The following is a 26,812-nucleotide window of genomic DNA, read 5'->3' on the forward strand; positions in this document are numbered from 1 at the left end:
ATTCTTGGGGCAAGAAAGAACAAGCACGTAAGACAGATTTTAGTCTAATAGTTAAAACCCCCATGCCAGAAAGAAGAATATTCAGATTCAGTTCCCAGTTTAGAGCCTTCTTCAATCTATTTTACCCTATAACAGTTTAAATAAAATTCATAAAATTCAGAGTGAGGACCAAAACAGGTTCCTGTCCTGTCCTGTCCAGTAAATGCTCTATTCACTGAACCACAGGATTCAAACCCATGTTTGCATATCTTCAGCTTTGCCAAACCTAGGCTTCCCATCCATCAGGATGTACTTAACCATTGGACTATTTTTGTCAGCAGCATTCCGGTCCCCAGGATTTGGAAGTACCTCTGTGCATAGGTGGGTTCCTACATTGTCAATTGAGTTAAGCTGACAGTGGTTCTATGCTCAAAATAATAGCTACTTTGCTTTCCATTTGAGGGTAGAGACTTTCATTTGCAGCTCACATCCCAGGAGAGTTTTCTTTTCCCAGAGCTTTGGTCCTAAAAGAGACATGTAATGTCTATTTCTTAGAGAAATCTAAATCAGACATAGTCCAAATGCTTAAGCATCTGAGATAGCTAAATAACTTTAAATATCTTGGACGAAGGCCTTATTGCAAGCAGAGATGAGTAGTTTAGCCACCATCAAAGTGAGAGAGCCTGACTGTGTTTTTTATGGAATCTTTGGGACTCCAAGGAGTGTGCGCTTTGGGAAATCTTTTGCTCTTTTACCTGGGAGCCATGACAACCTGGAGCCATGGAAACTTCTGTGTGGCAGTCCTCTGTATGTAATGCGCATGTTGAAAGTGGTTTCTCTCATTTATTTAAACTTAAAATATTTGGTTGGTTGTCAATGATTCAGCTCAGCTGATTGGACACTAAGAAAAGGGGTCAGGGATAATTGATGGGCCCAGGACTATGGGTGGAAGAAAGTCGATGGATTGAATCAGTCTCTGGAGAAGGACAGAAAAATGTTACAGTGAGCCCAGGAGAATCAATATGACCTGCAAAAAGAATGCAGAGGATAAATAAAGAGGAACTGTTAATACAGACATTCATTAAAAATTAGTAGGCTTTTAGTGTGTGTCATAATATATTTAAACCAGTTGCTAAATATCAACTAAAATTTATCTAAGTTACTTCAACCCCTACAGAAAGCTAGCTTCAAAGAGCTATATTCCTGTGTCCAACAGGTTAAACATCTGGGTCTGCCATTTTAACACGTACAGTCATTCAGAGCTGGAATTTAGGGTAAATATTTGAATGTTAGAATAAGCATATTTCATCTACATACAAGTGGAATACTGTTAGCATTTCTCAGATTTGGAATGGGATTTTATGTTCTATATTTAAGATATTTAGTTAGTGTATCATACCTTATGATTGCAAAACAGAACTCTAGACTGATCTGTGAACACAGGTGCCTGAACTTTTAAGTACTTAGGTACTTGAAACAACAAAGCAAGTAATTTTATCTTTTGATAAGCTATCTTTTAAAAATCCTCTTATTTTTGTATGTAGTATGAAAACAACACCTTTATAACATTGGCAAAATAATTGACTTTTACTTATTTCAGGGAATAAGTGATGTGTTGTGTTTTTGCAATGATTCATATTTAGCTTGCCTACTAGGCCTCAGTAACATATCTCTAGTTCATACTTTAATTTCTAGTAGTTTCTAGTTATTTCTTTAAGCTATGCAACAGAAAGAAGGTATGATCCTGTGTGGCAGGCCCTTGGTCATGAAAGGCTCAACTCTGATATAATAAAGAGATTAAAAACAATATAGTGAGAAAAAACTTGCTTGCATTGCTACAGGTATATTAGGTATACACATCCCATACCATGGGTGGTGTGTCCCATAGCTATTATCTGAACTGTAAGTGTAACAAATACATTAATTTTGATATTGTGGTATCTAGGATCTTTTGAATTTACTTAAATCTAATTTCAGGGCAGCAGGGAGAGGAGTGGGAGGAAGTTTTGTATCCAGATACCTTGCTAAGAGATAGTGAGAATAAGCCACATCATTAATACCTCAAATATTTGTTGTTGCTAGTTGCTTGTTGCTTCTTATCCACCAGTGACTTTTGGCTCGACAGTAAATAGGCTACAGAAACAAGCTACAAACTTTAAAGGTCTATTTAATATAGGAAATAAAAAATAAGGAGGACAGAGTATAAACTAGATCCCCAAAGCAAGGTTAATAAGGTAATATTTGGAGTCACTACACTAAATTTTAGGTGCCTAGTGATATCAGTACCCCTGAATAAAACACCTAAGCTCTCCAGTCATCAAACCTATGAATGAGGATCAAAATAGACAAGGTGTTGAATAGAGAGCTGCCAAAGTTATCAAATAGGAAACCCTGATGGCAGAGTTGGGTCTTATACCCTTGCCCTGTCAGAGGAATTAGATACTCTAAACTTAGATAAATTTTAGTTGATATTTAGCAAATATACAAAATTGACACCAAGTTCTTCATATCTCCTCGGCGAAGTCAACTTCTTCCTTAGTCTATAAAGTCACTCTTCCAGGCCTACACCAGTGCCTCACAAACCGGGACTGGAGAATTGTCCTAGCAGTGAAGGTATCATAGGAAAATGAGTAACATCTCCAATGACTGAGCCCACTGTACTTTTTGAAGAGCTTGATCTTATAACTGTACTTTAAGATCAGGCCCCTCCCGATCAAGCACAGTCAGGAGTGCTCTACTCAATTACATGGGCTGGACCAAGGAACTGGAGTGGTAAAATGTGTAAATGTCTAAAGATAGGTGGAATTTGTGGATTTCTCTCTTAGACCTACAAATGTGCTTAAATCCCAACACAGTCCCACTTCAGACAACCATGTTCTTTTGAATCTCCACTGAGCTTTCTAAGACTTACAGCTCTTCTGAGAGCACTGTTTGCAAAGGAGACCATTGAGATACATGGATAGTGATGAGACTCAGGGTGCTATGCTAATCTAGGAGGTCTTGATGCTGCTGAAGATTTAGAGTTGAGGTGGTAATCCAGAGCTCTGGTATTCTTTCGATATTGGTGAGATTTTTTTGACCAAAACTACATATGCCTGAGTGAGGAGAATATTTGTGAAACAGAGTGGGCAAGTTGAAGGGAACTGATAATTTCTGTGTTCAGAACAGGCATGAACTAAGTGAGATGAGTCGTTTAATGAGGTATGTATGACTTGGTGGCACATAGGAGGTGTGTGCATGCATATGTGTGTGGGTGGCACTAAGACAAGTGGGTGCAAAGGTGAGAACTAGATTTCATGGGTGGACAGAGAAGAAACAATAAACAGAATGGCTAATTGGAAAGTTCCTGAGCAGCCTTCTCTAGAGATGCGAAAGTTTAATAAGTCCTGAGTAGGTTGGACAGATAACACAAATATTAGATATATAAAGTAGTAAAAATTAAAGTATATGCTAACTTCTTTTTGTAACTTATCAATTACCACTTAATGGAATTACAGTGGAGAATATCTTGCCCTTGACCTTAACAGTCAATAATTCAAGATCAGAGCATAGCTCTGAGAACTACAAACACAGGCTTCTTCTCAGAATGCTGTAGTCCTGCAGGGAGGAACAGCCTCCAAGCCGGAGCCACAAGCCCCTTCTGCCTATTTCCTCAGCTCATTCCCCAATGACATGAAGCTATATTCATCAGGAGAAAACTAGAGTACACATCAGCTTGTGGTTATTAGTGCAGAAATACAAAACTATCCGTAAATACTTAAACTCCTGCAGTCCCTGTGTTATCTAGTACAGTTCAGAGCCACCTAGGGGCTTCTTTAATTTGTTAGTAGTACATATGGTTGCAGGAGGAAATTCAAACTGCCAGGGACCACAAGGCATGGGCGTGCCTTGAATATGTGTGATGTCAGGGAGATCATATGAGCCACTATAATGGTTGTATTGATGTAGAAATTTCTTCTCCTCTCCACCAGGGGATCTTTCTGGGGCTGAGTGTACCAACTGCTTGCACCCCTGGCACTGCCTTCTCCAGGAGAAGACAGAAGACTGCTCCATACTGCCATACTTCCCTAGTGTCTCTGAAGGGGGAATGAGAACTGCCAAGGAATAGACAGTGAAGGAACCAGAGTACTAATTATGGCCCCTTTATTAGGGGGGAATACCTTCTACACCCAGGGCAATCAAAGACAACTAGGAGCAGCCTGAACTCTTTAAATACAACAACAGTGACCTCTTTAGAGGAAAGTCCTGATTAAGCTCCTCAGAAACTCCTTATTTCTTCTTACAAGCTACATGCCTGTCTATCCCTCTGTGTTATGAATGAGCCAAGATCCATGACTGACAGATGACAGGGGGAGGAGGAGGCCTCTTTCATTCTTACCTCTTTGAATGGCCTAAGCTGTGGAATGACTTGGGGCAGTTAGAAATGTTAAGTATTGCGTTGACCATCCTTGGAACTAGGCAAACCTATGGGCAATGAGCCAGCAGTCACAGGGGTACTTGGCTTGTACGCATCATAATTTCATGTTATGAGGGACAGAAGTCAGGTTTTTACAAGAGATTTTATGAGAAAGAGAAATACTGGTTGATAAATTACTGGTTTATCCATAGCAAAGTATTTGTCTAATAAAAGGACCTTCTAAGTACTAACTAGGACTCTTTTACACAATTTTGTAATGAAATTTTAGTGTATAATCTTTTACATAATGCAATATTTTTGTAGAATAATGACAGAATTATTAATAAAACTTTAAAAACCAGAGGGAAGAAAGGAAGAGAGAGAGAACTGGAAAAGAAAGAGAGAAAAAAGCAAGCATGTGTCTGCATTGTTCCATAGAAGCAAGAGATGCAGAAATTGGAAAATTTTGTTCTTCTAAGTTCAGGTTTAGTTTGCGATCAACACATCATTGTTCTCCAAGACATGCTGCACTCCACAAAAGGGCACAAACCCAGACAAGCCTTTTTATTTCCCCCCATTGTATGTTAGTAATAACAGTATCAGTAATAGCAAGCCAATTGACGAAGGTTGTGTTCCTGGAACAAAGGCAATGCCTCTGTTAGCCTTGCAGGTGAGGTGGGCTGGATGCTATAAATGCAGAGTGTTTGGACAGTGTGGCCGGGATGTGCTATTAGCCTGCTTTGCTGGGCCTCTGCTTCCACATTTCATGCTCACCCATTCATGTGACCATTAGCAATCAACTAAGCCACCTATGTCCTGGAGCACGGACGCTTGCCTTCAATGTTATGCTAATGCACATGGTAAACTGCACATATAGTAATGCACTGTTTTGTTCCTTTCATGATATAAAATTTGGTATAAAGGGAAGTTTAAACAAATTGTTATTATCTTGAAATTATTAAACATTGCAAGACAAAGTGAAAGAAACTCAACACTAGCAACTGTGGCTGCGACCTTTTAGACTAGCTGATCTGGACAGGCTTATACCTATAGCTGTACATCATCTTTTATTGTAGACATATCAAGTGAGAAGCAAACATTGTGAATTTTCAAAAGTGCCTTGTCTGATACTACATAAGGCAATAGCATGACTTGCCATGTACTTTTAATTCTAGAACAGTCAAGAACTTACACATTCACTAAACATTGATTATAAATTAGGTTAATGAAAACTGTAACCTCATTAATTGTATTTTTAATAAACCAGTGCTAAACCATATTCTATTGTGTGGATACAAAGCTACATTTTTTGCTATGCACCAGGCATCACAATTTTCATGTTTATTTGATCTGTGGGATATATAAACCAGTCAAACTGTTGTGGGCAAGTTTTCTTCACAGTCCACAGAGTTTGACCCAGTGGAGGGCTCAGGTGCCCACCAGCTGGAAATGCAACCCAGAGCCCTGAGTAAGGCTTCTGTGCTCACTGTCCAATGCAATGAAAAATGAGCTATTTCAGAATGACATCTCAGAAACCAACTGAATATGGTCTCATCCTTCTTCTGAGCAGAAAAGCACTTAGTGAGTCTAAATAAATCCAGAATTAGGTAGAAGCCATGGACGAATGCACAAAGTGTGGAAGAGGTGCCAATACTTTGAAGGTTCTTACCCCCAGAGAGCTTCCAGCTCCAAACCCCAGGCTGGGGAAGACTGGACTGCCCCACCACTTTTCTGCACACCTGCGTTCCCTTCTCTGGGGTCACTGAGAGGAAGGGACATCAGGGTATATAGCAGGTCTCCTGATGGGGATGACCAGGAGACCATAACTTGGGGTGCATTGTGGACTCTGCCTTTCAATGAAAAGCCATCATGAGTCACTGGATTACAATTTTGGCTTTACATAATTCAGCCCCACCTAATTCTTGTTTTAAGCACCTGAGACCTTTATTGAATATAGGCTAACATTATCCAGCCTCTTCAGTGCACGAGAAGAGACAGGTTTTTTTAAACAGAATTTAATGTTACACTTAATTAAATCAGTAATAAAAACTTGCAGTTTCCCTCAATAACTACCTTGTTTCTTTCTTGACTATATTTTGCCTCCTGTCTGGCATCATAGCTATAATTAAGAGAACTTCCATTTCTTTAATACTTATGTCCTTTTAAATGTTCATATTCCATAAGCATTCCCATTCAGTTCAACATCATGCAGACTGCATTTGGCTTTTCATATTTCCTTTTCACACAAAGGTGTTTTTCTGCAAAGATACAGCAGATATTTTACTCATATGAAAATAAAAACTGTAGGATTATTTAACTTATTACCATTACAACAGTGGTAAGCAAATCATGGCCCAAAACAGACTGATGCCCAATTGGCTGGCAATCAAGTGGATAGAGCTCTGCTATGGCGAGTCTAGAGAGAAGTGACTGCAAAAGCAGAGAAGTCGAACTTCTGACACTGCAATGTCTATTGAACAGTTTCTCTTCTAAAAGGATGGGAGCTCTTCCAGTACTACAGATGCTGAAGATTTCACGATGAACCTCTCTAACACATCATAAAAAATTGCAATCTCCTTTCAAATACCCACCTTGACATCTTCACAATATTTTTCCTCCCATTTGACATCAATGGTAAAGCTGTTTACTAATCATCCTATAAGTCCTCCTCCTGGCATGAAGGCTCCTGCAGAAGCTGTGCCGTGACCGTAGGTATGTCTCAATGGTGTGTTGCAAGCAGATGGAGGTTTGGTCAGCTCATACTCTGGTTGAGCATGGGGCTGCTCTCCTGCTGGGCAAAAATGCTTAAGCACGCTGCTAAGTGTGACAAGTGAGCCCTCCTTGGGATGAACTACTCTGAACTCCTGAGACAGGAAAGTGGTCTTTGGCTGGTGCAAAATATGGCAAAATGATCCCACATCCGCTTGGAGGAAAGGGAGAAATAGCTCATATATTGACTGAGTAGTGCTTAAGTTGCTGAGGAACTGAATGTGGCTGGAGAAGCTTAAAGTCATCCCAAGCAAATTATTCCACAGATCCCAATGTGAATGGGATGAACTTTGGACAAATTATTCACCTAGTTTTGCTCATAAAATCTTGTTGGCTTCATATAAGTAAATAAAAAGTATATATGTTATGTTTCATTGTGTCATTTTGCAATGACACAATCACAATTTCAAGAAACTGATGGAAATTTTGCATTGATACTTAGAATTAATTCACTCAAAGTATTAGTGTAGCAGGGGTGGGAAATACTGAGGGTAGAAATGGGGAAAAGTCTGTGTTGCAGTGGAATTTGGCTCACTGTTTTGCAGCAGGTATGTAAGCTATTCATTCCTGGGACAGCATTTAATTAAATGTTTGAACACCTCTTGACACAACAAGGCCCAAATATTTAAGTCTAAGAAGTAAAAGCTGTGTTTTTAAAGGTATTAGGGTAGTGAAATCAATGAAAGATGGCTAAAATACCTCTTACCTGGGCTCTTACATCTTAATAAAAGATGCAGGATAACTTTTTTCTTTTGTAAAATGTTTTCAGAGCAATTGCTATATTATTTTTATTCTAACAAGTACGGAGATTTCAAGGCCAGGTGGAGAGGTGAAATAAAGGCATTGTGGGAGATGAAGACCAAGTGGGGATAAATATCTCTAAAACTTGCTGGCTGTTTCATCTGCAGGAAAGAGGGATTGCAAGCTGATGGCAGCTGACAAGAACCAGAGTTTAGGGATGTGGTATGTGGGTGTCTCAGGATCCAAAAGGTTCTTTGACATCTCTGGCAAAAAGTGACCATTGTTATTATTATCTCTTGCATAGCATCTCCACAGATTGTAGAACTGCAAATAACCATCTCAGGATAAGACACAATGTGGTTTAAAAATGGACTTACTCTTGATTTAAAGAGGGTGAATGAGAATGTATTGTATCCTTTGATAGTCTGTTCCAGCAGTTAATTATTCTCACTGTCAAAAATGCATGTCTTTTTTGCTTGTTTGGATATATGCTAATTTAAAACAGGTGTTTGGTTTTGATTGTGCAATTAAAATACTGTGCAGAAATCTACAAGGCACTTTAGACAATTGGAAATTCTGAAATACTTCTTTATTATAAAACTTGCAATTATATAATTACGATAAAACTGTTTTTCACCTCTCCCTTTAGCTGGCTTATAAAAATTTATGAAAGAATTTGGCAATTTAAAGCTGTAATTAGGAAGCAAAGTTGTAAGACATTTTTATTTCGATAAAACAAATGTAGATTTCATTTTAATTGGGAAAAATACTTTGTTAGCAGTTTATTGCCAGCTTAACTGTTATAACACCACAGTTTTTGCCAATCAAAATGGAACAGCACTAAGTGTGAGATAAACCATTCTGAGCCAGCCCCAAAATAAAGCTAGTCTCAGAGTCCCACTTCTCAAAGAGTAAAATGGGGAAAAAAATGAAGTTATAACTAATTAAGACCCATGTGCTGTTGCTGCACTGAGAACAGAGCCATGGTTCATGCCTGACACACCTCTCTACGTCTCACAATAGCCTTTCCCCACATCCATGATCCTACACATTCCCGATCACCCATTTCTTCCTGAAATGAACTGCGAGTGTGCTCTGAGAGGTTTTGGCAATGATGCTGCTGCTTGCCAGCACACACCACACACCGTCCAGGGCACTGCATGTGGCTGCATCTAGCTCCAGGAAAAGTAGCAGTTGACAGGGTCAGAAGTAGGTGTGAAGATCAGCCATGTGTGGTGGGGATGGTGGTGGTTCAGATGAAAGCCTGCATGCAGCTGGAGTGCTGTGGGCCCATGGGATGGGAAATACCTTTGCCGGCAGTGACATGGCACGGGAGGGCAGCGCTACGGCAGCAGCCCACGCCTTCTGCTGGCTGCAGCTGGGCAGGTGCTGTTTGATGTCTATATTATTATGGCTTCTATCCCAAAGCCCAACCTTATGTCCTCAAGTGTGTATCTCAGCATATCTTACATGTAGTCTGTGTGTATTTCCTTTGCTCTTCACACACGTTATTATCAATGAGAGCTTGCAACATATCAGAGCAGAGCAGAACTCTGTGAATGTAGCAGAATCTTCCTCTCTGGATTAAAACCAGTTCTGAACATATAGGACAAGTAGTTTGTATTAAATAGAGTTTGAACTGCTCACCTCTTTCCTTGCAATTGCTCAAGAGGTAGCAGAGAAACAACCAGCAGAAGAGGAAGCAAAAATCTACTTGGCCACATGTATTTCTTCAGTTTCTTAAGCTTCCGTGGCAGCTTTGACGTGCTGCAGTGCAAACTCTTCCAGCAAGCCATCAGATCAAGATGTGACTTTAAACTGGCCAGTGGGACAAAATGATAGGGGAGTTCACAAGTGAAATGTCATGAAAGAGGCATAACATTTGGCACATTTGTGAAGGTGCCTTGTGATTTTGGGTGCTTGGCTGAAATAGAATATGAGCCAGGCATCTTTGATGGGCACAGGAGTTGCTTTTGGAAATATTAGCTGCGATGTCTGACACATTATATAGTCACACCAAAGTCAACAGGTCACGGTGGGTCATGATATAATACAGAATTTGCGCCTGTAGTGTTTGAACAGAAGGGTCCACTCCTGTTCTCACACCTGTGTAAATCCAGGTCCTTTCCAAGAGTTAGGATGTTGACCTGGATAAAATTAGGACAAATAAGATCATGTAGTCAATAGTGATTGTAAAATACTTGAATTATTACAGTTTACACTAAGACAAAACAGCATAAATTGAAATTTGCATCATTGTTTTCAAACCAGTTTGTTCTTAGATATTTTAATCACTACTAATTCCACAGTAAGCCAAGCTAAATGAGAATGTGATTTACAGATTGTTTAAATATTAATTTTCCATTTATTATTATGTTTATTTCACAAATTATTGTTGCTTCCTGCAGTGCTCAGAAACTTGTTTTATAAAAGTATTATCTTGTTACTGTGAAATGTGCTTGTGACTCACACTGCAGTTAGGAAAACAATGCTATATTTGTCAGCACAGTAGCACTGATGTAGCTACAGAACAGAGCTATGTCCTGGGCACTGCATGAATCTTTAACAAGGCTATCAGTACTCCACCTAGATGCTATAGTTATGGTCACATTAGGAATAACAGCTAAAACTGTACAGATATGTGGCTTCCAAATCATTATTGCTGATGCTTATGCACTAGATTTGGCAGAAAGAACACAAACTGAATTTTGAATGTCCAACATAGTCAAGCTGAGCTGTCAGTGAAAAAATAATTGGTTTTGATCTTGTAAAGTGATCACACAATTTTGTTGTGTGAATTTATTCAAATTTTGTATTTTAAAATAGCACATGTGCACCTAAAGTAAAAGTAAGAATGTAAGAGGAAACTAAGAATACCTGGTATGTTAAATAACACGAGTTTCTTAGGTCTCATACATTACTTTCACAGTCTCACTGCCATTAGCCTCAATCCTTTTTAGTCCACCACACCAGAGAAGTGAGCTAGACAAATTGAGTAACTGAATTCTCCATCATTCACTTCTTTATGTTATTGTGAGGATCAATAAATGCCCATTCAAAGGAACTGAGGTTAAGCCACTCATTAATCCTGCCTCACAGAGATTCTAAAATATTATTTTCTTTTCTTTGTCATCACCTTTAAAGCATGCAAAATGTAGTTTATGGAAAGCAGGAATAACAGAAAATAACTTGATGGAAGATTAAGCAAGCTTTTGTATGGGGAAAACTTAGTATTCATTGAACAGGTCCTCTTATAATCTGTGGTTGGGGCCACTAGTAGCACTTTTTTTCTTGGCTTTTTTTTTCTCAAGGACCTGATTTCTCTCTGTGCTTAGTTTTGTTGTGTGGTTTTGTTGTTTTGGTTTGGTTTGGTTTTTTTTTCCTCTCAAATAATTGTGTTGCTTCACAGACGAAAAAGTGTATCCTTGAATGTAAATGGAGTTTGACAACAATTTTGAAATAATAAACTTGGAATAGAGATTAAAGAATGTTCAATGCATCAGAACAAATTAAATAAACCTGCTCAGAAGAGCTCAGAATGGCTTTGTTTATGCATCCCAATATTTTTCCACTCCTCTGTTTCTATTTTCTTCTAGCTATCTTTTCAGTAAAAAGGGAATTAGACTCTAAGGTCCTTGAAACACCAAGGCATAAACACTGACAGAACTCTTTCATCACACGTAAACTAAATGCTTTACCTTAGGATTCATATTGCTATCCATTTATGCTTTCCCACCTGGACTTTCAATGCTGGGACCCACAGCAGCAGGTGCTCCAGCTGTTTGAACAGTACTGTACAGACCAGCTATCAGGAAGGTCTACTTCTGTTTGGTTTTGTGTTTATTTTGGCAAACCCTCTAGAGTGAATGTTTTTTACTCTAAAACAACTTTAAAACTTGCTTGGGAGTGAACCATTCAAGGTATGTACAAACAGATATATCTGTGCTGGAATACAGCTCTGGCTTGAAAGCGGGTTAACTACCTAGGCCTGAGCTAATAACCTGCCTCTGAATATAAATAAAGCAAACTTGATTTGGCTTGTGCCCATCTACTCAGATGTGACATAAACTGTCACTCAGACCAGGGTCCACTTGGAATGCCACAAAAATCAATAAGTTGTTAACTGAACACAGCTGACCACACAAAAGGATGCTCCAGTATGAAGAGAGGAAGGAAGCATGCAACTGGGGCTGTGGGGAGAAGGCAATTTGCTCTAGAATCAGCTGTCAGCATGCATCCTGACAATCTAATATAGAAAGTGAGAGATTTAGCACAATGTAACGTTATAAACTAAATTTTTCAAAATAAATGCATAAAAGGCCTTAATGAAAAGTTATTATACTTTCTTCGAAATGTCTATTTTTAAAACCTTCAGGATTACAGTTTTCCTAGAGAAGGAATTTACAGGAGTAGCCATATTTTACATTTTATTTCTGTGGAAAGTTGGTGAATTTGTATGAAAGTCTAGTCACATACCCTGCATGAGTGAGAGAGAAGTATGTATAGAGCTTCTTGTCTAGGTAATTCATTGCAGTACCAATCCTCTTCTGTAATGTTAATAGGATACTGTACAAGACTACCGCAGTATAGGAAACCACTCTTAAATCCATTCATCTCCTTTCCATCACAACCACAGGAGGAGAAAGACAATGTCAGGATGGATTTTATGTCTATTCAGTTACATTTTGTACACAAAGAGAATACAAATATATTGTTAACCTTGTTCTTTATTAATTGCCTCACTAGCTATTGACTCGAGCTCAGGTGGTATATTTTTCAAAAGCATTAATAATCTCTTTGTGTTCTAGGCCAGTCTTCCTCAGTCTTTTCAGGATGATGATTCCTTGTTTCAAGTCACTATTACAACCACTCTTACAACATTTATTGTAGAGTAAGAGTAAAAAAGGTTTACACACAGCAGTGAGCTGGTTTAATTCAGTGTGTTTTGGAAGAATGACTCCATCCATGTCTAGAAGTTAATGATAAATGGCATACCTTAGGCCTCCATACCCTGACTGCCTCTGTCTAGGACGTGACCTACCTGTACCCTTGGAGATGCCCATCTTCCCTACCCATACAGGAGACCAAGACACATGCCATGCACCTAACTTTTGCCCCACTTGAGACAAAAAAAAGAGATTTGCACCCAGACTGGAGAGCTAGGAAGTGCTACACAAGTCCAGCAGTTTGGTTTTAGCCAGAAAACACTGGTCTTTTAAAGCTGAAGTCCTATGGGGACTGAAATAGAAAAGAAAGGTCACTTGAGGTGGTTGAGAGGAGCAGATCTCAAGTACCTTGATGGTTTTGACATCTTGAAAGGTATTCTGGGACTTCTTTTATTTGACATGGACTCTACTTATACTTTCAACTCTTTGCAAACCCACTAATTTTGCAGCCACAAAGTATGATAACAATGATCCAGCACTGCTGCTCCAGGCAGATGGTGGCTGCTGACTGAGGAGTTGTCTGATGTCTGATTGTGCCATTCTTCCCTCCTCACAGGGCCCAGCATTTTCTCTGGAAACGACAAATATATGTAAGTTCAGTCACGACTGCAGTGCCTCGTTTTTTTGCTTCTCAGGCTTCAACTGGCCTTTTGACTTTGTGGAACCTCATAAATTCTCTACCTCCAGGCTGATACTTCTGGCACCAATTCACTGCAGTCACTTCAGCAAGCCAGAATCTATTTCTGCACCTGAATCCTCTCCTTGAAGCTATCACAGGGCAGTACAGTCACCTGCCAGCCTTTTAAAAGCACAGTATCATTAATTCAACAGAAAAGCATATCAGAGAAGTAACAGCTTTCCATATCTGAAATAATGGGCAGCCAGTGCTCAAGGTTGTATTTAAACTCAGATAAAATAGCTGAAGAGCCCACAGGCACTCTTCTATCTGTCCAAGAAAGCAGTCGGGTCCAGCTGGGCTTACTGGTTTTGTTCGTGTTTCTAGACCATCTCTAGTTCCTATAGGGCTAGGAAGGAGCTCTGTGCTGTCACTGGGCATTCAACAAAGCTTGCCAGGCTGGGAAAACTGCTGGTCCTGAGACGGTTCCTGTCTCCTAATAGTACAGAGTCCAAATTAAAAATGTCTTTGTAGTGTAAGTAGAAAGTACTGTGGAGAGTGAGAAAAGTTAGTGGAGCAACAAGTAATCAGTTCAGGTCCTATTGTGTCCAGAGCAAATACATGTGGTAGGAGACAGCTTGACTCCAGGGGGATCAGCTGGGTGTTGCTGTGCCATTTCTAAGTGTTCCCAGTTCTGAAAGTGCTTGCAGGTTTTCATGATCTCATTCACCATGGAGCCAGTTGGGTTTGTTCATTCCACCTCCAAGCCATATGGAATGCAGTCAAAACCTTCACAAACGCGCAAGCCAGGGCTGGGAAGGGGTGCTCTCCCACACCTGCTGGACTTCAACTGTCACCTGCACCTGGGGCATGGACAATCCACAGCCAAAATCATATCTTCATGGATACAAATATCTCAAAAAAATTTATAAAAACCATAACTTATTAAGTTGTCTCTTATCTTTTATGTCCTGATAGGTCCAAAGGACTTCAGTATGTCTGCATGTCCTGTTTGCCTCAGCATTGTGTTTGCTAGTTTTAGGCAGTGTTTCTGTGAGACAGAATATATTTTAATGTCTCTTTAGGCCTTCCTCTTCAGGAAGGTGAGTTTCTATGACCTTTCAAAAGGTTCGCTATCATCCCTCTTTGGCTGCTGGGGATTTGCCTTTATTTACCTTCTGCTGCCTTTAGAAACTGCAGGAAATGCTCCTTGTTACGGCCATTCAGGCAGCAATGATAGAATCTGCAAACCTCTAAAGGTACCTTTGTAATGCTGTGCTTGTGGTGTGTTTAAGTAGTCTTGGATTCTGTAACACAGGTTTCACGTATATTCAGGAACATTTCACCCAGGCATCCACGTACTTCAAACATCTGCTTTACATTGGAAATACAACTCATGGGGTGTGGCTTTGAAGGCAATTCCAGGTTTTATCAAGTCAGATGTTTAGTTTAGCACTGTATTGCTCTCTGTAAGGGAAACCTAATATGGCACTGTGTAAAACAAATTCAGATATGGTGGAAAAATATATCAGTGTTCCCAAGATAAGGAGAAGTACAGTTTCATGTGCAATATTTGTATTCAGACTTATTTTCTGCCTGTGAAATAGCAGTGGGTCAAAAGCCAGATAAAATCACTTGAAGTGGGTAAGTCACAGTTTCCTCGTGATTTTTATCTTCTTAAACCACCTAAAGTTTGTGGTATAATGTTACATTATTGTGGTGTTTTGGCATGAAAATTGTGCTGTGTTAGACTGAATAAAAATACTGAAAATATCCCTTATTGAATTTCTTCCTTATTTCTTCAGGACCTACTGAAGAATGGAGTACCAGAAAAAAAAAATAGAATTGTGCGTTACAGAAAATTGCTTGTCTGAAACCAGTTTACTACTATAAAGTGTACTATTCCAGCAGAGTTTGCGTAGTTGCCATGTCACAGAGTGACACATTTCAGAAAACATGAACCAAGCTGGAGTTTGCATTATGTCTCTAGGGAATTTTAGAAATGGAAAATAAAAGTAGATGTACGGGGGCTTTTTTTCTAGTTGATAGGCTTCACATCAGTTGATTGAAGCACTTGGAAGTAAAGGTGAAAAAAACAAAAAAAATATATTGTCAGTAATCTTTAGGGATCTTTGTCTTAATTAGGCTTAATCTGTACCCAAAAGGCCTTCAGAATATTTAAAGTCATAACACAATGAAATAAGAAATTGGTCCATAAAATATAAATAGAGTTTGTACAGATGAAATAGCAATATACATGAATACAGGTCACATAAAATTCACCATAAAATATTATTAACCCAATTCCTAGGAAAGATTCACAAGTGGTGATGTCATTAGTGAGCTATGGGGTTTCCACATGAGTGAAGAAATAATTTATAATGGTTGCTCATTACATACCAAATTTATTCATAGGGCATCTTTAGAAAAAGTTCATTCTGAATTAGGTTGGGACATGTAAATAAACCAAAAAAAAACCAAACAAGATTTCACAGAACTTAAATTTCTGTGATTGTATGAGTTCTTTTCACTAAAATTCAAGTTTGTCAATGTAAAAGTAAAAAAACAAATCAACAACAAAAATCCCTAAATCTCAAACTCTTGTCATGTTTAACAGATAAACAGAGCAAAAATATGCTGATTTTAGAAGTTATTTGGTAAACAACCTGTCTGCATAAAGTCTCTGCAAGCTTTTTCAGCATCAAGGTTTCAACTTCAAGGGTGGACATTTATGGCAGTAAGACCAGTGTATGAATCTACAGTATCATTACACAGGAAAAACTGAAAAATCCCCCTATTTTATATGTATTAAGAAGTATTTTCCCATCAGTAAAACTAAATAAAAAATTAGATCTATTATTACTTTGGAACTGAAGAACAAGACAAATGTACAGAAATTCCTGGAAAGAGTTGGAGGCTGTAAAAACATCTCCCAGCTGTCTGCAACTCTGCTGAATAAGGATGGCTGAGTATCAGTAACACAACTGTTGACTTCACAAATAACAAGACACTGTGAGATACTCCATTAGCCTATTCTCATCTGATTAACACCTAGCATCTAACATTGATTTCCCCTCTAGCTTTAGTGGGAATATTTACAAACAAAAAAGAGGAATCTTGATTATTATTTGTTTATTATTTTCCTATTTTCCATTCCATGGCATTTTTGTGCCATGAGAAGTTCTAAATGAAACTAGTCAAATGTGGAAACTCTTACTCTTTTAATAGAATAAAAATGGAATATCAAGACGTGAGTTAACATATTTGGTACAATTCAGAGCAAAAGACTATTCAAGAAACAGTGAGATTCTTTTTGGAAATATACAGTTTTGAACACTGTTGTTCTATGTTTCTATTTTTTTTCCCCTCAGTGTGACTCCTAACAAAATCTATGGTAATTAGATAATGTTGTTTAAAGTTGAAATACAGAGAAACCTTTCATAATAAATATCACATTCTATCCTCAGCAGACAGGATACAGTTTGGACTAGCTTTGGACTCCTAATGGAGGGAAATGCTTTCTCTGTGCAGTCCCTCTTCTCACATATCTGTATTAAAAATAACAGCAATAAAGATGTGATATGCCAGTAATACTCATTAGGCCAGACCTAGAACAATCCATACTGTGGATTAAATTTCTAGATATTGAAGATTAATCTAAAATTCTGACACTAAGTAACACTCACAGTAGCATCACCATATTTGTATCTGAAATGTCCCAACTAGAAGAAGTGATGTGATTCACTGGCTGATCCCCACCCTGATGCACAACATGTAAACCTTTCTGGTCAGTGAAACAGGTAACTCAGCTACCCGCTTCGGGCAATGTGGCCGGCTACTTACAGTTCACATTTTTCAGGCATGGAAAGCCAAAAACTTGATGAAGGAGTTAATTCCTAAGTGAAAAAAAATAAGGTGCCTGCTTTCTGTATGCCACTTTATATCAATAGTCTAACACATTTTTTAAATTTTAGTGACATTTTCTGCAATACAGCATGTATTACAGGGAAAGTAACAGTCTTTTTCATATATAATCGATACTATACCAACCCGGTTCAAAGACAAGTCAGACTAACAATACTTTGAGATGGCTGGCACATTATGCATTCTGGAAATTCTAATTTTATGTAAATTCAGGAAATATATGCATGTGCCAGAGTTGCTCTTTGTTCATGCACTGTTTTAGCATGTCTAAGTAGGAGAGGCTGCCATACAACATGGGTTGTGAAACAGCAGATGGGGGTGATTTAGTCTCTGAGGAACTCTAATTTCCTCTGAAAAAGTACTCAGGTTTGTTATTTTATTGCTATGGGGAAATATATATTTTGAAATATATTAACAGTTAGTGCTTGTCTAGTTGGAAAATATCTCAGAATTCCTTTAAGAAATAGTTCTCTGCGTGGACACTAATTCCTCTGTAGGAGTCCACTGTGAAAATGGATTAAGTTAAACTGGAAAAAAAAACCCCAAAGTCTTAGTGTGGAAGAGCATCTACATAGAGACTTAGAGAACAGCAGTTATTGTGCTTGAAATTCATGCCCTGACATATTTTGTTGTAACTTCCACATACAGACAGACCCACACTTTACTACCCCCAGATGGAGTCATGAAATGCTACTATTTCTTTCTGCATTTACTGATAAAATTCTACATTGAAGACTGATCAGGGGTGACAAAACTTTGCAGTCAGAGGTTGAATAGTGCATCTCTGAAATACTCATTTTATGCAGATTTAGAAAATAAATACATTTACAATGGTTTCCTCTTTGTTCTGCCACTGTTCTGGCATGTCAGATTAGTGGTAGATGCCACACAGCAGGAGCTAAGAAATTCTGTCTGAAAAAGAGATGAGGTTTAGAGTCATTTTAGTCCCTGTCAAGACCAGAGTTCCTAAGTAAAGGGACACATTTAATACCGTTGTAATCAGGATATTTTAAACATTTAAAGGGTTCATGTTTGTGTTGACAGATTATTTGCTGGAGTTCCATACCCAAGCAACTGTGTGTGTGTGGCAGGCGTGTAGGAAGAGAGGAAGCTTGTGCTTTTTTACATTACTTCAGCCTCAAAAAGATTTGAAACTAACAGAACTTTGCTATAGAATTTCAAATTGTTATTCCCGAAATCCTCATTTTGGTTATCACCTTTCAGATATAAAATGCAAACATGTCTCAAAGTCTTGTTGGCAGAAGGATGATCCACCACTTGTCTTAGTTTGTGCATAAGTTTCCATTGATTTTATCTGTACAGAATCAGGATACTTATGACAAATATATGGTGTTCGGAAAAGTGTGGTCAGATTATGGTGTCTCCAACCTATGACTATTTTCAAGTGAAAATCCATGATTTCTCTATGTTCAACTGGGATCTTTTGAACATATAATTAGATAGTAAGAATCTGTTGCATTTCTTTGAAAAATACTGGTTGCAGTGAAAAAAAAAAAAAAGCTGAAATACTGTCCACAGAGCAATCACAAAATTGTCTATGGTGATGAGCCTTTAACAATTAACAGGTTGGCATGTGTTTGCAAAATTCCCCTGCTAATAAGCATTTACTGGACTTCCAAGTTTAAATCCATGTATTAACTTGAACACTTTTTAGCTCAGGGCAGCCTTATAGGACTGTTCTTTTTCTTGGCCTCTGGCTTATATCTAGGCCTAGAGTGTCTACAAGGCACATCGTCTTCAAAGTGAAACACAAATATACAAGTGGTTGAGGCCCCAGGAACAGGCCTGCTAAGTTTCCCTGGTGACAAAAGTATTTCTTCCTCAGAATAACCCATTCATGGAGGTTTAAGTAAACACATTTTAAGGAAATTCATTTTACTTTGCAGACCTCTAGGAACACACATACAGAGTCAGCTGCCACATTTCAAACAAACCACTGCATTTCAAAAGAGATTATCACGCTTAGCAACTGTGGAAGTATACAGGACCATTTTTATCTTTCTTTTTATGCGCATATGTGTATTAGCAGGATCCTGATCTTGGATCTTATATTATGGTGGGTGCAAGGACCTGACTACCCTTATTCTGTTCAACTATGAAGAAATAAGAAGTGTATGTTGGATCAGAGAGAGAGAGAGAGAGAGAGAGATTCAACTTGCAGACTGAGATATGGAAGTCTCTTAATTTCTGGTTTTCATTGGAAGGGATTTTGTTTCATCCTGTCTGTCAGTCCTTACAAATCATATAACAAATCTGAAATCTGAAGCTTGCTGTTGTTGGCATTTGAACCTAATGTCAAAATTCTTTTTCTGTTTTACCTATGAAGTAGACAATCTATATTGAATGTCCTTGAAATAGTAATTTTGGTAGACTCTGACCTTTTTCATGCAGAGCAATCTGGGTTCAGAAGCACAAATAAACCAAATATTGTTAACATCCACTACCACACTTTTTTACCCATGAAGTGAGAGTTACAAGTATTAGCTATTAAATTACCAGTGGGAGAAAAATGGAATAGCCTGACTGCCTTTTCACAATCTTGGGTCCAAAAAGAAAGAGATGCAGAAGCTTTACTCATCCAGGGGTAGCACCAGCAACCCCTGTGTCCGTCCCATAAGGAAAAGCGCAATCTATCCCATGACTACTTTACTAACTACTACTTTACTAACTTCCATGACACTTACAATGCTAGTTTTACATAGTCGGTAAATTGTATTTGTGTATTTTTATAGTTGAGGTGGTCTTGGTTCCAGTCTTGGGTCCAAACCTGGTAAGTTTACTAGTGTGTAACTTCACTGTATAGCTTTGCATAACTAAATATTTTCAACAAGTTCATTGGAACTGTGGTTCACGTTAATGCAGGAACATGCATGACCCAAATAGGCTCTGGAGAGCATGACATGTGACTCTTCAGAATATTCAGGTTATATTAAAATCAAAAATATATCCTAGAATGCAGACATGAGCTAAGAAGCTGGTATATTGATATGACTGAAGTGATGTAAGTATATATAAATAATCTTCCAATTTTAATAAAATATTTAGTTCTGCTCAAATGAATAATAAATATTTCCATAGTAGAATAGTGAACACAGAATAATTTTATCTCACCACTTATACATATTACATCTTGTATTAATCATACATTCTTTTTTTTCCTCTGCATTTCCTTTTTCTGATGTATTACAATTACTTTCTAGCATGTTCTTCTTTCTGGCTACTTCTACAGCTCACCTCTTTTCTTGATCCACTTATAAAGGATATATCCTCCACTAAAAAAACTTAATGCAGTTTTGTCTTTGATATTTCAGCTCTTGTAGCCATGTCCAGCCTCCAAGATTTGAAATCACTGCATATCCTATTGATGCAGTAAAAGATACATTTTTTAAAAAACGTATGCAATTAAAATTGTAGTGTATATTAGGGTTCAGCTGTGGTTTTAGGCTGCATTTGCACATGTGAAAACTCAGATTCTGAGGAGATGGACTGTGTGAGATTTTTTGCACCCAGCACCAAAACATGCTGTATTCAAGCTCTGCTTTGTCTTCTCAGCTGAAAATTGCAAAGATGGGGTGACAGGGATGTGTGGGTGTAATTGTATTATTAGGCACATACTGCTGTATTTTAGCACATACTGTCCCCTGCCGGGAATAATCATATTACTTGCAAAAGTAATCTTTAAGTGCAGGTGCGTGTTCATACCTCCACCTGCCATTCAAAAAGGTAGGCTGGTAAGGCCTCCTTTGCCTCTCAGACAAGGGTATGATCTCCCTGACCCAGCTCTTGATCCCTGTGATGCCAAGAATGTAAGCATTTCCATTTGTGGAGGATTTCACCCCATCAAATGGGCTTGCTAAATGTAAGATGCAGTTAAAGGCACTGCAGAGGCTCCCACAGGAGGGGTATGTCATAGTCTGACCATTCCATGGGATGGAGTGCCATGTGCCCATCAGCACGTTTGATGTTCAGATTGGTTGCCTAGGGAAAATCTTCTTGTGGTGTTAGTGATTGCCTGATGGCTGCCCCACACAACCCTCACTAAGCTTCAGAACCATTTTATTTTTCCAGAAGATGTCAAATGGAAAGGAGTACTCTCTGCAACAACTCCTTGTTAAATTGTAGAAATTTACTTTTCCCTCTTCCTCTTCCTAGAAGTCAAAACCTTCCCTCCCCACTACAATGCAGAGCAGAAGGTGATCAGTGGAAAGTAAAGGTCTGGGGCATGAGGGCAGCCTGGCTGCCATGGCCTGGGGTTTGAGAAACATAACAGGCCTTCTGGCCTGACAATGATTCCTTGCCCATCCCTGCTCTGGCTCATCTCCAGGCTGCTGGACCTTCCTTGCCAGCGGACTCAAACGTTATTTCAGTGCCCTTGCGCTCAGCAACTGCACACCAATGCAGTCCTTTGATGAATAGCAGGATTGCTGTCATTAAGATAAAGCTGACACTGGTGGGAGTCAGAGAGGTTTTTTTAGCTTAGAAGATACAATGGGTGTTTTTGGGTCCGTCTGGCTATTCATACATCTTGACAATTATGCAGCCTGCATGCGACTTTCTGTAACCAAGAATAATTTTTGTTAGCTGCATTTCATGTTGGTCCCTCTGTTTGTTAATTACCATTCTGTTTTATCTTTCTCAGCAGCTGTTTGTCCTCCCTTTTAGAGGGTAGACTGTATCACAAACTCAATGTGTTACCAAATATTTGTTTTTCTTGGAACCTCGGAACTGAGTGTTTTGGATAAGAAAATTTTTCACTGTGAACCCACTGTTCAGATTATTTTTCAACACATTGTATAGGCAATATTAATAAATTATAAAATATTGTGTGAGTAGGAATCTCTAGTATTATTTTTTTTCCTAATTTAAAAATATAGCAACAAATGGAAAATTCAAATTACCCACTGCTCAAAGAGATTGATTTATAATGTCTGCCAGGGGACTTGTTGACACATTATATGGACTTTACGTGAGTCCGTTATTAGAGGACGCACATGGGTTTTTTTTTTCTCATTAATATCTTCAACAATATAGAATATAATGAAATGGGGATTGTAGGAGAGAAAATAGTCTAACTCAGAGCAAACTTTACTTCTGGGACATTTAGATTCTAATGTGTTTTTTTCTTTGTCCTTAATGCCTCATATCTAATGTTTCTTTAACCTTTATCTTTTAAACTTATTAGTTTTCTGTTAAAACAGAAAAATTAAAATTAATAAATTAAATTATTAATTTTATTAAAATAAATAATTAGATTTAAATTATTAATTTTTAAAAGTGCCATATATGTGCATGTGGAAACTGGGTATTCTGTAAGACTCTGTCCATATGGCAAGCCAATGTCTTAGACAAAATCTCCATTGAAAACGCATTGATGTTCTTTAACTAAAACTCCTTAAACAATTTTTTCCTTTCTCCAAAATATTACGGACTTACACAAAGGATTTCAGCATCCACCACATTCACAGGAGAAACTTGAACCATAGCTAACTGCTTAGCAGGACTGACAGCTTCACTCTGGCATCCTTAAATCACTGGATTTTATTCACCTTGCCTTCAGCTCACATTGTAGAAAAGGTATGAGATAGAAGTGTTATTTTTAATATTAAAAATCTAATAAATTCACAAACAAAAGTGGTCTTTGTGGAACACAGGGCACATCCACGTGGAAGGTGAGACCAGACTGAGATCCTGACCCTGCTCCAGGCTGCTGGGGACAGGATTCAGGCTGGAGGTTGTACAGCCCCGCAAAGGTGACACTCTCTCCGTGCTAATACACTGAAAGAGAGCTTATATTGGTGTGCACACTTCTTGTGTTCTGTTTTATGTTCTCCTGGAGTTGCTTCATTCCAGGAGAAAAAGTGAAGTTTCACTGTACCCTAGATCCTGGTGCTTAAGGCATCCTCCTTGAAAGCAGGAGATGTGAGCTTAAGTTTCTTCATCAATTGGGGAAGCTCTACATGTTTGGTGCCTGAGGAATCTCACTGGTGAAAGTGAAGGATATCCATGAAACCTCTGTAACATAATCCCAAGCCTCTGCATTCCAGCTGTCGGTTTTGCATGGGCATGAGGTTTTTTTTAGCAGAATTGGGTAGTTTGGGGTCTAAATCTTATGACTGCTTTTATACACAACTATCCTATATTCCTGCAACCTGTAGACATGGTACCTCATCTATAACTTTCATCCTCCTCAGACTAGTCCCTAACATACAATACAGTTCCAATTCAGGCTCATTACATGCCTATACAATTAAGCCTTAACAGAGTTGTAGTTTTGAGGATGTAAGTTTGAATTTGGGGCATAAAATTTGAATATACCACAATGGAACTTTCTGTAAGTAACAAACTGAAATAATTCTAATATATTACACTCAGGCATAAAGATCTGAGGAAAACTTAGCTGTATTTTTATTTAATTGAGAAAAAAAATATTATTTCCTTGCATAAACAAAGCATATTTCTGATTCATTAATTTTAAAATATTGAGCAAAAGGAATATACTTCACTGGACTTGAAAATCACTGTAAAGAAAAACAAGCTTTGGGGAGCAAGAATATGCATGTTTTAACCATTTGTGAAATAAAAATCTTCAGAGAATTTGTAAAGGTGCAGTAAGAAACTTGATACTTAGGTATCACTTGTGGCTTTGAAGTCCTTCCTTCATGACTAGCTGTTGCCTCCTGGACAGCCAAGGGACCGGGTCTCCCCCCACCCTAATGAGCGTGGTGGTACCACGTGCCTGGGGTTTGGGCAGAAGACAGGAGAGGCAGCACAAGGCCAGCCACATATCTTCCCAGCTGCTTAACTTCTTTATTTTTATTACATACTTTTTTCAAGTGAAAATGTCCATGTGAGAAAGCCATCACAAGCCGTCACCCCCCTCCTCTTTATCTAGTGAGGATATATCGAGCTGTAGCCCTATATGTAGTACCGACCAGTACAAAGTCTGGTCACTAACAACAGGAGCATTGACTTTCTGGTGTCCTACTCAGCTTCCCCTGTTGCAGTTAAAGCTTAAAAAAAGAATGTGGTTTTCTAAGTCTGTTCTGAGCCTAAGGTTTTTTGAAGAAAATAATAGAAAAAATGTTACCTTTGGACTAGTTTCCTTCCAATTTAAACTAGACTAGAGAGTATGAAAACTGCAGTTAGTTCTAGGAGAAGTATCATGCCGACGCCACTCTCTTGTTGCTCTTACTGAAGAAAAGATTTTCATGAAGAAATGCCTGCAATGTTTAGACTTTCAATGCAACACCTTTCAAATGTAATATTACCCTAAAAATAACGTTGACCTCTGTTTTTCTAAGCACTGTGTTAGTACAATGACATCCATGTAATTAAATATGCAGATGGATGTTTTAAATTAAGTTTTAAAACATTTGGAATTGCAGTAATTAAACCAAATTCACTATGTAAACAATATCAAATGATCTTTACAAGATAATTACTCTGATATTGAAACAGTACACACCGTATTTTTTGTCTCTCACTCTTAATACAACAACATGAAGCAGTGGCAATGTTAGGGCATGCATGACACTCTTTTTCTTCCCATGCCATGTGTATGGCATAGGTTGATGATATCTGGAAACTGTTGAGGCTGTTGGAAACTACTCTTAATTTTGCTCTCGAGTTTATGGTGATTTTAGCTATTGGTAACATAAATGAATCATGTTTTTTGAATCTACCTATTGTATTTAAGTACAGGTCAATAAAGATTCACAGAAGTATTGAATGACTCTCGGAGGAACCAGAAGTTTTTTGCTGGTTTGGATAAGCATGTGTTTCTATAAACCATCTGAATTATCCAAACCTCTTTGTTACGCATATTAGGACAGAGACTATGAAAGTACGGATTTCCATGGGGGAATTTATCACTTTTGCCACTTTTCAGAGCTGAGCAGAAAAGATACACCATGCTGTGCAATTTGGTTGGTTAAAAAGCAGTTATTTACCCTAATAAAGATTTCAGCCTTACACTTTTTTTGTGGGTGAGCAGTTATTTTGTGGGTGAGCAGTTCTTCAGTCATCTCTTAAGCACAATGCACACAGAAGTAGTCACTGGATTTAAAATGAATGTTTATATCACAGAAAAATAATGTATTTGTGTACATAGGAATATGAGACCTTATAAGAACATAATCCTTCCAGGATGCTCCCAGTTCTAATTATTTATTTTAAGGAAAGTCAACTCTACCTGACCAAGTCTGGAGTCTTAATTAAGCTGAACAAACTGGCAATGAATTCAGTGCATTTTGGCTCATACTGAGCTGTCTGATTTAGGTCCTACAGGGTGCAGTGCTACCTTGCTTGGTGAGCTGAATAATTATTTATATCTCTGTGAACACTAATATCACCCCTTATCTGACTTTACACAGGCTGTCAAGTTAGCAGCTCCTGAAGAGATCATTCAGCTGGGCAATGTTGTCCCACACAGTGGGTCAGGGTCCAGCTGCCCTTTTCTCATTCTGTGGGGATGGCTTGAAAGTGCTGGAACAATGGTTTTACACCACATTGATTTTATAATCCCTAATCTAATGTCTCCAGGGGGGACCATAATTCTATGTAACAAGCATAAAACAAAGAGATAAATGTTAAAGTTTGTAATGAAAATGGAGGCAACAACGACCCACTGAGGGTCTCTGTATTTATTTTCAGGCTAGTGATTCACGCTACTTAGGTAAATTATTTTTTAAAAAGCATGTTTATTAGAGTGGCACAGTACGAATAATGTATGTAGCATGGTGCCAAGGTTTGTCAAGTTGCTAAATTGAACCCACATTGACTCCACATTAATCAAGTTTATATAATTTAGTGATGCTGTTCAGTAGGCCTTTATGAAAGAGTATTTATACCTAAGGTACGCACTGAGGCACTGAGGCATGAGGCTGAATTTATGCCATTTAGCTTCATGTACTCCTACAGATATAGTATAGAGAGTCTTATTTTAACTTGGAATGTGAAATTATCAGAGATTAAGGAAATTATCTGAAGTCCCAATTCATAAAATACTCATGACTTTTGTCTACAACTTCACAGTTATTTAAGGGCACAGGAATAGTGCATGTTTTTATTTTGTGCTGGAAGCATGCACAACTCCAATAAATGATCTGGATGAGAATAAAATAATTATTTTAAAAATAAGAGCTTTAATGGATGGGAAAGTGGACATGGAACTCCAAAAAACATGGCATTACTATCATTTTCCCATTTGTCAAAATACTTTTGAATTTGTGCTCCTGTTCTCCAACATCCTTACAGCACCTCCAGCATGGTGTGATCTGTAGGTTTAATAAGCAATCTCTCTTTTCCATCATCTGTGCATTAACAAAAATATTGAAAAGCAACAGAACAAGAGAGATCCCTGTACAAGCTCACTCCATGCAACCTTCCAGTCCTGACAATGAATCACTAATAAGTGATAGT

Source organism: Antrostomus carolinensis, unplaced genomic scaffold, assembly GCF_000700745.2.
Source record: "Antrostomus carolinensis isolate BGI_N321 unplaced genomic scaffold, ASM70074v2 scaffold32741, whole genome shotgun sequence".
In the NCBI taxonomy this organism is placed as follows: domain Eukaryota; kingdom Metazoa; phylum Chordata; class Aves; order Caprimulgiformes; family Caprimulgidae; genus Antrostomus; species Antrostomus carolinensis.